We start from the raw sequence: 11726 nt of genomic DNA, 5'->3' as shown, positions 1-11726 counted from the left end.
GCTGCTGCTGCAGCCAAAAAACAAAAGGTGGTGCTGCTGCTGCTTCTGCTGCTTCTGCTTCTGCTTGTGTCTGGCCGCTGTTGGAGCGTCCAGGCACAGGACTTCTGCTGCTGCTGACTAAATGGCCTCCTTAATTGGATCATTTGAGTAGCCAGCACACCTGTGCAGGTAGGGCATGACATGATAGGCAGCTGCCTTGATAGCGGGTGGGTGCTGAATGTTCCTAATTGACAAAATAAGATTAATGCTTATGAAGAAATATAAAATCTCATCCCTTCCCCAATATCGCGCCACACCCCTACCCCTTAATTCCCTGGTTGAACTTGATGGACATATGTCTTTTTTCGACCGTACTAACTATGTAACTATGTAACATAACATGGGGGGGGGGGGGGGGTCTCCTGGCTGTTCACACAGGTGTGTCATTGCTGTACATTGACCATGCATTGCTTCTGTGGTATTGCAAAGGCAAAGACAAATGCTTCCAGCCATCCATTGCACTAATGGATTGGTCATCAGCTGGCTGTCTATGTCCCGCATCAATATAGACCAAAGTACAGAGGGTTAGGCTATGCTATTGTGCACCTACCTGATGCATCAGAAGGTGCGAGGCCCTTGCTAAATTCTGTGCACAGACTTTGAGATCTATACTTTAGACTGTATCTAAACCTGCTCCAACATGGACTGACATTCTGGCCTACTTTCAGCCGATGCGACTTGTCTGTCGCTGAACAGTCGCTTTTTATGTATTCAGCACCTATGTATAATGTTGTAAAAATGCTCTAGAAGCTAAAGTCGCAGAAATGTCACACATATTTGGCCTGCAACTTTCTGTGCGACAAATTCAGACAGGAAAAATCAGTATAAATCCTTAGAAAATTATCCCCCAGTGTCTCCATCTGCTGGCGGTATTGAATAAGCATTGCTGCACTGATGGGGTATGCATTAGACGAAAAAAAAGAAGAAAAAGAAGAATAATACGCCCAGAAAAGAGGCGAAAAGGAGAAAAACGTAAAAAAACGTGAAAAAAAAGTAAGAGGAAGAGAAGGGAAAAAAAGGTGGAAATGGGTTTAAAAGTGATTTCGGCGGAGAAATATATATATATATATATATATATATATATATATATATATACGCGCACACACACACATATATATAAACGTATTCTCCGTTGAGATATTGCAGCCGCTGCTGTGTCCAGGCCCAGGAGCCTTAGCACTGTGCTGTGATGTCACTCAATACCACTGACATCACTAGGTGTAAACAACATCTCTCCTTTGCTGTGTATGTGACTATGGAGCTGTTTGGTGATGTCGTCTATTATGGCCTTCATAGAAGCAACAGGAGATTGTTGCATCCATCTAGAACCCTCAGAACTACAGTGCTATGATGTCACTCACTTCCACAGGCCTTGCAGAGTGTAAACAACAACAACCCAGCTTTGTTGTGTATGTAACCATAGGGATTTGTGATGTCACCTAGAACCTTCACAGCAGCGACAGCTTTATGAGGAGCATCAGCACTGCTCTGCCTGAGCAGAACCATCACCGCCATAGGTTGTCAAATAACCCGGGTTTAACCCACACAGGTAAGTCCAATGGGGTGCAGGCATGTCCTCTATGCTTACAGCTTCCCGTGGGTGTTGGTTTGATACCGTTTGGGGACAGCCAAGGAGGCATCTGCAGGCAACAAAGGTAGGTGTGTGCTTGTGTGTGTGTTTCCTATGCAGATCCTAAGCCCAGTGTCACATGCAAGTAGGAGGAGTAAGAAGGGTTCCTGGCAAATCCGGGTTATGGATTGCATTTAAAAAGGCCCCGTGGGAGTGCAATGGGCCCCTGTCTTGCTGCTTAGCAATAATGGTATGGGTTTAGGTTCTGCTGTGTGTACTGGTGGTTGACTGCCCCCCAGCCCAGAGTGTGCATGGAAAATTGTCTGGCAGCCTCCCTGACAGCAAGCAGTGATAGTGCCCATGAAGGGCACCTTGTTGGGCCCGCCCCTTTCACGGTTATCGCTTCTCGGCCTTTTGGCTAAGATCAAGTGTAGTATCTGTTCTTATCAGTTTAATATCTGATACGTCCCCTATCTGGGGACCATATATTAAATGGATTTTTGAGAACGGGGGCCGATTTCGAAGCTTGCTTCCGTCGCCCTATGCATTGACCCGATATGGCAGTATCTTCGGGTACAGTGCACCACCCCCTTACAGGGTTAAAAAGAAAGATTCCTACTTTCATTGCTACCTGCTTGCTGGCTAGCCAGCTAGCCAGCCCTGTGGGCCTTGCTGCTGCTGCAGCCAAAAAACAAAAGGTGGTGCTGCTGCTGCTTCTGCTGCTTCTGCTTCTGCTTGTGTCTGGCCGCTGTTGGAGCGTCCAGGCACAGGACTTCTGCTGCTGCTGACTAAATGGCCTCCTTAATTGGATCATTTGAGTAGCCAGCACACCTGTGCAGGTAGGGCATGACATGATAGGCAGCTGCCTTGATAGCGGGTGGGTGCTGAATGTTCCTAATTGACAAAATAAGATTAATGCTTATGAAGAAATATAAAATCTCATCCCTTCCCCAATATCGCGCCACACCCCTACCCCTTAATTCCCTGGTTGAACTTGATGGACATATGTCTTTTTTCGACCGTACTAACTATGTAACTATGTAACATAACATGGGGGGGGGGGGGGGGGGTCTCCTGGCTGTTCACACAGGTGTGTCATTGCTGTACATTGACCATGCATTGCTTCTGTGGTATTGCAAAGGCAAAGACAAATGCTTCCAGCCATCCATTGCACTAATGGATTGGTCATCAGCTGGCTGTCTATGTCCCGCATCAATATAGACCAAAGTACAGAGGGTTAGGCTATGCTATTGTGCACCTACCTGATGCATCAGAAGGTGCGAGGCCCTTGCTAAATTCTGTGCACAGACTTTGAGATCTATACTTTAGACTGTATCTAAACCTGCTCCAACATGGACTGACATTCTGGCCTACTTTCAGCCGATGCGACTTGTCTGTCGCTGAACAGTCGCTTTTTATGTATTCAGCACCTATGTATAATGTTGTAAAAATGCTCTAGAAGCTAAAGTCGCAGAAATGTCACACATATTTGGCCTGCAACTTTCTGTGCGACAAATTCAGACAGGAAAAATCAGTATAAATCCTTAGAAAATTATCCCCCAGTGTCTCCATCTGCTGGCGGTATTGAATAAGCATTGCTGCACTGATGGGGTATACATTAGACGAAAAAAAAGAAGAAAAAGAAGAATAATACGCCCAGAAAAGAGGCGAAAAGGAGAAAAACGTAAAAAAACGTGAAAAAAAAGTAAGAGGAAGAGAAGGGAAAAAAAGGTGGAAATGGGTTTAAAAGTGATTTCGGCGGAGAAATATATATATATATATATATATATATATATATATATATATATATACGCGCACACACACACATATATATAAACGTATTCTCCGTTGAGATATTGCAGCCGCTGCTGTGTCCAGGCCCAGGAGCCTTAGCACTGTGCTGTGATGTCACTCAATACCACTGACATCACTAGGTGTAAACAACATCTCTCCTTTGCTGTGTATGTGACTATGGAGCTGTTTGGTGATGTCGTCTATTATGGCCTTCATAGAAGCAACAGGAGATTGTTGCATCCATCTAGAACCCTCAGAACTACAGTGCTATGATGTCACTCACTTCCACAGGCCTTGCAGAGTGTAAACAACAACAACCCAGCTTTGTTGTGTATGTAACCATAGGGATTTGTGATGTCACCTAGAACCTTCACAGCAGCGACAGCTTTATGAGGAGCATCAGCACTGCTCTGCCTGAGCAGAACCATCACCGCCATAGGTTGTCAAATAACCCGGGTTTAACCCACACAGGTAAGTCCAATGGGGTGCAGGCATGTCCTCTATGCTTACAGCTTCCCGTGGGTGTTGGTTTGATACCGTTTGGGGACAGCCAAGGAGGCATCTGCAGGCAACAAAGGTAGGTGTGTGCTTGTGTGTGTGTTTCCTATGCAGATCCTAAGCCCAGTGTCACATGCAAGTAGGAGGAGTAAGAAGGGTTCCTGGCAAATCCGGGTTATGGATTGCATTTAAAAAGGCCCCGTGGGAGTGCAATGGGCCCCTGTCTTGCTGCTTAGCAATAATGGTATGGGTTTAGGTTCTGCTGTGTGTACTGGTGGTTGACTGCCCCCCAGCCCAGAGTGTGCATGGAAAATTGTCTGGCAGCCTCCCTGACAGCAAGCAGTGATAGTGCCCATGAAGGGCACCTTGTTGGGCCCGCCCCTTTCACGGTTATCGCTTCTCGGCCTTTTGGCTAAGATCAAGTGTAGTATCTGTTCTTATCAGTTTAATATCTGATACGTCCCCTATCTGGGGACCATATATTAAATGGATTTTTGAGAACGGGGGCCGATTTCGAAGCTTGCTTCCGTCGCCCTATGCATTGACCCGATATGGCAGTATCTTCGGGTACAGTGCACCACCCCCTTACAGGGTTAAAAAGAAAGATTCCTACTTTCATTGCTACCTGCTTGCTGGCTAGCCAGCTAGCCAGCCCTGTGGGCCTTGCTGCTGCTGCAGCCAAAAAACAAAAGGTGGTGCTGCTGCTGCTTCTGCTTCTGCTTCTGCTTGTGTCTGGCCGCTGTTGGAGCGTCCAGGCACAGGACTTCTGCTGCTGCTGACTAAATGGCCTCCTTAATTGGATCATTTGAGTAGCCAGCACACCTGTGCAGGTAGGGCATGACATGATAGGCAGCTGCCTTGATAGCGGGTGGGTGCTGAATGTTCCTAATTGACAAAATAAGATTAATGCTTATGAAGAAATATAAAATCTCATCCCTTCCCCAATATCGCGCCACACCCCTACCCCTTAATTCCCTGATTGAACTTGATGGACATATGTCTTTTTTCGACCGTACTAACTATGTAACTATGTAACATAACATGGGGGGGGGGGGGGGGGGTCTCCTGGCTGTTCACACAGGTGTGTCATTGCTGTACATTGACCATGCATTGCTTCTGTGGTATTGCAAAGGCAAAGACAAATGCTTCCAGCCATCCATTGCACTAATGGATTGGTCATCAGCTGGCTGTCTATGTCCCGCATCAATATAGACCAAAGTACAGAGGGTTAGGCTATGCTATTGTGCACCTACCTGATGCATCAGAAGGTGCGAGGCCCTTGCTAAATTCTGTGCACAGACTTTGAGATCTATACTTTAGACTGTATCTAAACCTGCTCCAACATGGACTGACATTCTGGCCTACTTTCAGCCGATGCGACTTGTCTGTCGCTGAACAGTCGCTTTTTATGTATTCAGCACCTATGTATAATGTTGTAAAAATGCTCTAGTAGCTAAAGTCGCAGAAATGTCACACATATTTGGCCTGCAACTTTCTGTGCGACAAATTCAGACAGGAAAAATCAGTATAAATCCTTAGAAAATTATCCCCCAGTGTCTCCATCTGCTGGCGGTATTGAATAAGCATTGCTGCACTGATGGGGTATGCATTAGACGAAAAAAAAGAAGAAAAAGAAGAATAATACGCCCAGAAAAGAGGCGAAAAGGAGAAAAACGTAAAAAAACGTGAAAAAAAAGTAAGAGGAAGAGAAGGGAAAAAAAGGTGGAAATGGGTTTAAAAGTGATTTCGGCGGAGAAATATATATATATATATATATATATATATATATATATATATATATACGCGCACACACACACATATATATAAACGTATTCTCCGTTGAGATATTGCAGCCGCTGCTGTGTCCAGGCCCAGGAGCCTTAGCACTGTGCTGTGATGTCACTCAATACCACTGACATCACTAGGTGTAAACAACATCTCTCCTTTGCTGTGTATGTGACTATGGAGCTGTTTGGTGATGTCGTCTATTATGGCCTTCATAGAAGCAACAGGAGATTGTTGCATCCATCTAGAACCCTCAGAACTACAGTGCTATGATGTCACTCACTTCCACAGGCCTTGCAGAGTGTAAACAACAACAACCCAGCTTTGTTGTGTATGTAACCATAGGGATTTGTGATGTCACCTAGAACCTTCACAGCAGCGACAGCTTTATGAGGAGCATCAGCACTGCTCTGCCTGAGCAGAACCATCACCGCCATAGGTTGTCAAATAACCCGGGTTTAACCCACACAGGTAAGTCCAATGGGGTGCAGGCATGTCCTCTATGCTTACAGCTTCCCGTGGGTGTTGGTTTGATACCGTTTGGGGACAGCCAAGGAGGCATCTGCAGGCAACAAAGGTAGGTGTGTGCTTGTGTGTGTGTTTCCTATGCAGATCCTAAGCCCAGTGTCACATGCAAGTAGGAGGAGTAAGAAGGGTTCCTGGCAAATCCGGGTTATGGATTGCATTTAAAAAGGCCCCGTGGGAGTGCAATGGGCCCCTGTCTTGCTGCTTAGCAATAATGGTATGGGTTTAGGTTCTGCTGTGTGTACTGGTGGTTGACTGCCCCCCAGCCCAGAGTGTGCATGGAAAATTGTCTGGCAGCCTCCCTGACAGCAAGCAGTGATAGTGCCCATGAAGGGCACCTTGTTGGGCCCGCCCCTTTCACGGTTATCGCTTCTCGGCCTTTTGGCTAAGATCAAGTGTAGTATCTGTTCTTATCAGTTTAATATCTGATACGTCCCCTATCTGGGGACCATATATTAAATGGATTTTTGAGAACGGGGGCCGATTTCGAAGCTTGCTTCCGTCGCCCTATGCATTGACCCGATATGGCAGTATCTTCGGGTACAGTGCACCACCCCCTTACAGGGTTAAAAAGAAAGATTCCTACTTTCATTGCTACCTGCTTGCTGGCTAGCCAGCTAGCCAGCCCTGTGGGCCTTGCTGCTGCTGCAGCCAAAAAACAAAAGGTGGTGCTGCTGCTGCTTCTGCTGCTTCTGCTTCTGCTTGTGTCTGGCCGCTGTTGGAGCGTCCAGGCACAGGACTTCTGCTGCTGCTGACTAAATGGCCTCCTTAATTGGATCATTTGAGTAGCCAGCACACCTGTGCAGGTAGGGCATGACATGATAGGCAGCTGCCTTGATAGCGGGTGGGTGCTGAATGTTCCTAATTGACAAAATAAGATTAATGCTTATGAAGAAATATAAAATCTCATCCCTTCCCCAATATCGCGCCACACCCCTACCCCTTAATTCCCTGGTTGAACTTGATGGACATATGTCTTTTTTCGACCGTACTAACTATGTAACTATGTAACATAACATGGGGGGGGGGGGTCTCCTGGCTGTTCACACAGGTGTGTCATTGCTGTACATTGACCATGCATTGCTTCTGTGGTATTGCAAAGGCAAAGACAAATGCTTCCAGCCATCCATTGCACTAATGGATTGGTCATCAGCTGGCTGTCTATGTCCCGCATCAATATAGACCAAAGTACAGAGGGTTAGGCTATGCTATTGTGCACCTACCTGATGCATCAGAAGGTGCGAGGCCCTTGCTAAATTCTGTGCACAGACTTTGAGATCTATACTTTAGACTGTATCTAAACCTGCTCCAACATGGACTGACATTCTGGCCTACTTTCAGCCGATGCGACTTGTCTGTCGCTGAACAGTCGCTTTTTATGTATTCAGCACCTATGTATAATGTTGTAAAAATGCTCTAGAAGCTAAAGTCGCAGAAATGTCACACATATTTGGCCTGCAACTTTCTGTGCGACAAATTCAGACAGGAAAAATCAGTATAAATCCTTAGAAAATTATCCCCCAGTGTCTCCATCTGCTGGCGGTATTGAATAAGCATTGCTGCACTGATGGGGTATGCATTAGACGAAAAAAAAGAAGAAAAAGAAGAATAATACGCCCAGAAAAGAGGCGAAAAGGAGAAAAACGTAAAAAAACGTGAAAAAAAAGTAAGAGGAAGAGAAGGGAAAAAAAGGTGGAAATGGGTTTAAAAGTGATTTCGGCGGAGAAATATATATATATATATATATATATATATATATATATATACGCGCACACACACACATATATATAAACGTATTCTCCGTTGAGATATTGCAGCCGCTGCTGTGTCCAGGCCCAGGAGCCTTAGCACTGTGCTGTGATGTCACTCAATACCACTGACATCACTAGGTGTAAACAACATCTCTCCTTTGCTGTGTATGTGACTATGGAGCTGTTTGGTGATGTCATCTATTATGGCCTTCATAGAAGCAACAGGAGATTGTTGCATCCATCTAGAACCCTCAGAACTACAGTGCTATGATGTCACTCACTTCCACAGGCCTTGCAGAGTGTAAACAACAACAACCCAGCTTTGTTGTGTATGTAACCATAGGGATTTGTGATGTCACCTAGAACCTTCACAGCAGCGACAGCTTTATGAGGAGCATCAGCACTGCTCTGCCTGAGCAGAACCATCACCGCCATAGGTTGTCAAATAACCCGGGTTTAACCCACACAGGTAAGTCCAATGGGGTGCAGGCATGTCCTCTATGCTTACAGCTTCCCGTGGGTGTTGGTTTGATACCATTTGGGGACAGCCAAGGAGGCATCTGCAGGCAACAAAGGTAGGTGTGTGCTTGTGTGTGTGTTTCCTATGCAGATCCTAAGCCCAGTGTCACATGCAAGTAGGAGGAGTAAGAAGGGTTCCTGGCAAATCCGGGTTATGGATTGCATTTAAAAAGGCCCCGTGGGAGTGCAATGGGCCCCTGTCTTGCTGCTTAGCAATAATGGTATGGGTTTAGGTTCTGCTGTGTGTACTGGTGGTTGACTGCCCCCCAGCCCAGAGTGTGCATGGAAAATTGTCTGGCAGCCTCCCTGACAGCAAGCAGTGATAGTGCCCATGAAGGGCACCTTGTTGGGCCCGCCCCTTTCACGGTTATCGCTTCTCGGCCTTTTGGCTAAGATCAAGTGTAGTATCTGCATTTGGTCTGGTCGGAAGGTGTCTGTGGTACCCCGCTTCTCGGCCTTGGGGGATTGTCTCTCCTTACGGAGGGACTTCACCCCCTTGCTGCTATTGGGGAGCGGGCTTAGTCCACAGACAACGGGTTGCGATCCCCCTGTCTCTGGGACCTTGTGTCTCAGAAGGCATTTTCGGTACGTTGAGCGTTACCTGTAGCTTCGGAAGCACCTAGGGTACCCCCGACCTCTGCCTTGGGTAAGGGTTCCGCTTTTATAGCGGGATTCCGAGCCCCTGCTGCTATTGGGGAAGGGGCTTAGTCCCTGGGTGTGGAAGATGCCGTTCTCCTGGGCTTTCCCCTCTGGGGAAATGTCGATGCGAAATACCATCCGCATAGAGGTGTCGGAGAGCCATCGTCAGTTGAAGAACCTCCGCTTCATTGCGGAGGTGATTCTTCTTGACTACTTCCGCCTCAATAGGGAGGACATCCTGTGTCTAAATGACCAGGAAAGCCGTGGCCTGTATACCGTCACCTTCACGGCCACGGCGTGTTGCGATAACATCTATGCAACCTTGTCTGGTGCGGACCAGAGGGACGATCGACTCGACGGTCTTTCGTTCCAGTTCCTCTATGGTGAGGAACATATACCGTTGGTGGTGGCTATGCACAGCCCTCATGTGACCACGGAGGATATAGCCACTTTTCTTCGGCGATACTGCGAAGAGGTGCGATTCGCAAACAAAATATTGAACTCCGTGCGGTTCTGGAACGGCAAGAGGAAGTTCTGGGTCAAGCTCCGTAAGGATCCCGGTGGTATTGGGGGTCTTTGCCATCCGCCCCCAAATTTTGCCATCGGGAGAGTTCGGGGCTTCCTGTTCTATCCTCAAATGCCTATGTATTGCCGAAATTGCTTGAGGTTTGGCCACACCCAGGAGACCTGCGGCGCGGAGCGTGTGATTCGCTGCAATAGGTGTGGCCAAGAAGGTCACATAGCCTCAAGATGTAGCCATACGATAAGGTGTAACCTCTGCGGAGAGGAAAATCATGATTTTAATTCCTGTCCCCATAAAGCAAAAACTACGATGGGTGGGTCAAGGCTGGGCCCACCCAAAGAGGGGACAGGACAAAAGACGTCCTTTTTTAAGATGCCCAAACCCCAGAAGGCAGGTACTGATGGGTCCAGGCCCAAGACCTCTGGTGCTCCATCGGGGGGCCCACCGGTGGTAGTGCTAGGGGGAGGCCATGGGGATTCCACGAAGCCCGGGCGGGTGATCGAGTTTACTGCCCGGGAAATTGAAAGACGTCGATCGACTTCCTACCTGGCTCAAGAGCCCGCCGAAACTTCTGAAGGGGGCTCACCTGTGGCGGGTGGCAGCCGACGGGCCTCGGTGGGGGCAGAGGTGGACCCAAAATTGCAGCATAAGCCAGGTACTGGCTTGGCCCAGGGTCGCCCTGCTCCGGACGAAGAGGCCCCGGTGAAAGCCCGCCGGAAGGGGAGCCAGGTGGCCAGGTCTGAGCCCGGTCCTGTTACTCCGCCTATACAGGACAGGGCCAAGAAGACAAGTGGCGCCAAACCAGGGTTTGCTGCCCCGCCAGCAGTGGACCCGGTGGGTAAAACTGGCCATCGTCGATCGATGGGGAAGTTGGAGCAACAGTCCTCAGCAACGCTTGCTGGGGAACAAGCGATGAAAACTTCCCAAGGTAGCGGCAAAGGTTCCGGAAAAGAGGCCTCACAGGCCCCTGTGCAGCAGTTCCAGTCGTCAAAAGATGAAAGAAGACGCAGATCCATCAGCCGGGGGCCAGAGATTACATCGAGTGAGAGCAACACAGAGGATATGGACAGCAGTATGACATTTAAAAGACAAAGAGAAGAAGAAGAGGAAGACATTCAAAGGAAAGCGGCGTGCCGTAGTTCGGACGAGAGCGAGCTCAGGGTCGGGGCATCATCGATCTCAAGCTCCGACCCTCAGAACATTAAGGAGCTGATGACCCCGCAGGCGGGGGATGACGGTACGCAGCTTATTATTGACTTTGATTCTCCAAGCACGGACTCTCCATAAACTATGCCTATCCCTGTAAAAATTGCCTCACTCAATGTGAGGTCCTTAAAGAGCCCTGATCGCAGGGCTGCTTTATTTTCTTATCTAGAGACATGTGACTTTGACCTTTGCCTGCTACAAGAATGTGGAATCCCTAGTAAAATGGACTATAAAGACTTAAAAGAAGACTGGAAGCTGGGCCCATCCATATGGTCCGGTGCAAATGACTGTCGTTCTGTGGGTGTTGGGCTGCTCTGCCGAGGCCAGTCCTTTTCTATTCATACAGTAACTGAGATTGTGCCTGGCAGAGCTCTTTTAATTCATCTATATTTTAATGGACTTTTAATTCGTGTTTTAAATGTGTATGCCCCTCCTGATAAACAGGAGCGGGCAGAACTATTTGAAATTTTACCACTGTTTTGTGTTGGGTCTTCCCCCCTGCTGGTGGGAGGTGATTTTAACTGCATACGTGATGGGGAACACCGGCAGGGTGGGGATATTAATCGTAAAGACCGCACTTCTTACCTGCTTAAAAATTTTATTGATGATTTTAACTTGAAAGATTGCTGGAAGGATCTCTTGCCGGAGGACCCGGGCGCCACATGGTCCAATGGAAGAGTGAGCTCCAGAATCGATTTTATTTTTTCCTCTAGAGCTTTTAAACCCCTGAAATGCACGCTCGAGCAGAATATCTTCTCTGATCATAAGCTCCTCTTGGTGGGCCTGGAGCTAGAGGGGGAGCAAAAAGCAAAAAGGGGCCTCTGGAGATTAAACACCACACTCCTAGAGGACCCTGAGATAAAAGAGGAGTTTGTGC

The 11726-nt window shown here is 47.7% G+C and overlaps 3 non-coding genes and 1 pseudogene across 3 annotated transcripts; all 4 read left to right on the top strand.

Annotated features, from left to right (window-relative positions):
• The first annotated feature begins 2007 nt into the window (after window positions 1–2007).
• LOC130326805 (U2 spliceosomal RNA) lies at window positions 2008–2198 on the top strand. The gene has a single exon (XR_008871346.1). It is a non-coding gene; the product is annotated as a U2 spliceosomal RNA (small nuclear RNA).
• A 2095-nt stretch (window positions 2199–4293) lies between these two features.
• LOC130326804 (U2 spliceosomal RNA) lies at window positions 4294–4484 on the top strand. The gene has a single exon (XR_008871345.1). It is a non-coding gene; the product is annotated as a U2 spliceosomal RNA (small nuclear RNA).
• A 2092-nt stretch (window positions 4485–6576) lies between these two features.
• On the top strand, window positions 6577–6767 carry LOC130326803 (U2 spliceosomal RNA). Its single transcript, XR_008871344.1, has one exon. It is a non-coding gene; the product is annotated as a U2 spliceosomal RNA (small nuclear RNA).
• Window positions 6768–8850: 2083 nt separating this feature from the next.
• On the top strand, window positions 8851–9068 carry LOC130326807 (U2 spliceosomal RNA; annotated as a pseudogene).
• Window positions 9069–11726: the final 2658 nt, after the last annotated feature.

This window comes from Hyla sarda, unplaced genomic scaffold, assembly GCF_029499605.1.
Source record: "Hyla sarda isolate aHylSar1 unplaced genomic scaffold, aHylSar1.hap1 scaffold_2884, whole genome shotgun sequence".
NCBI classification, from domain to species: Eukaryota; Metazoa; Chordata; class Amphibia; order Anura; family Hylidae; genus Hyla; species Hyla sarda.
Note: the sequence above shows the minus strand (reverse complement) of the source record. Positions and strands in the feature narration are given on the sequence as shown.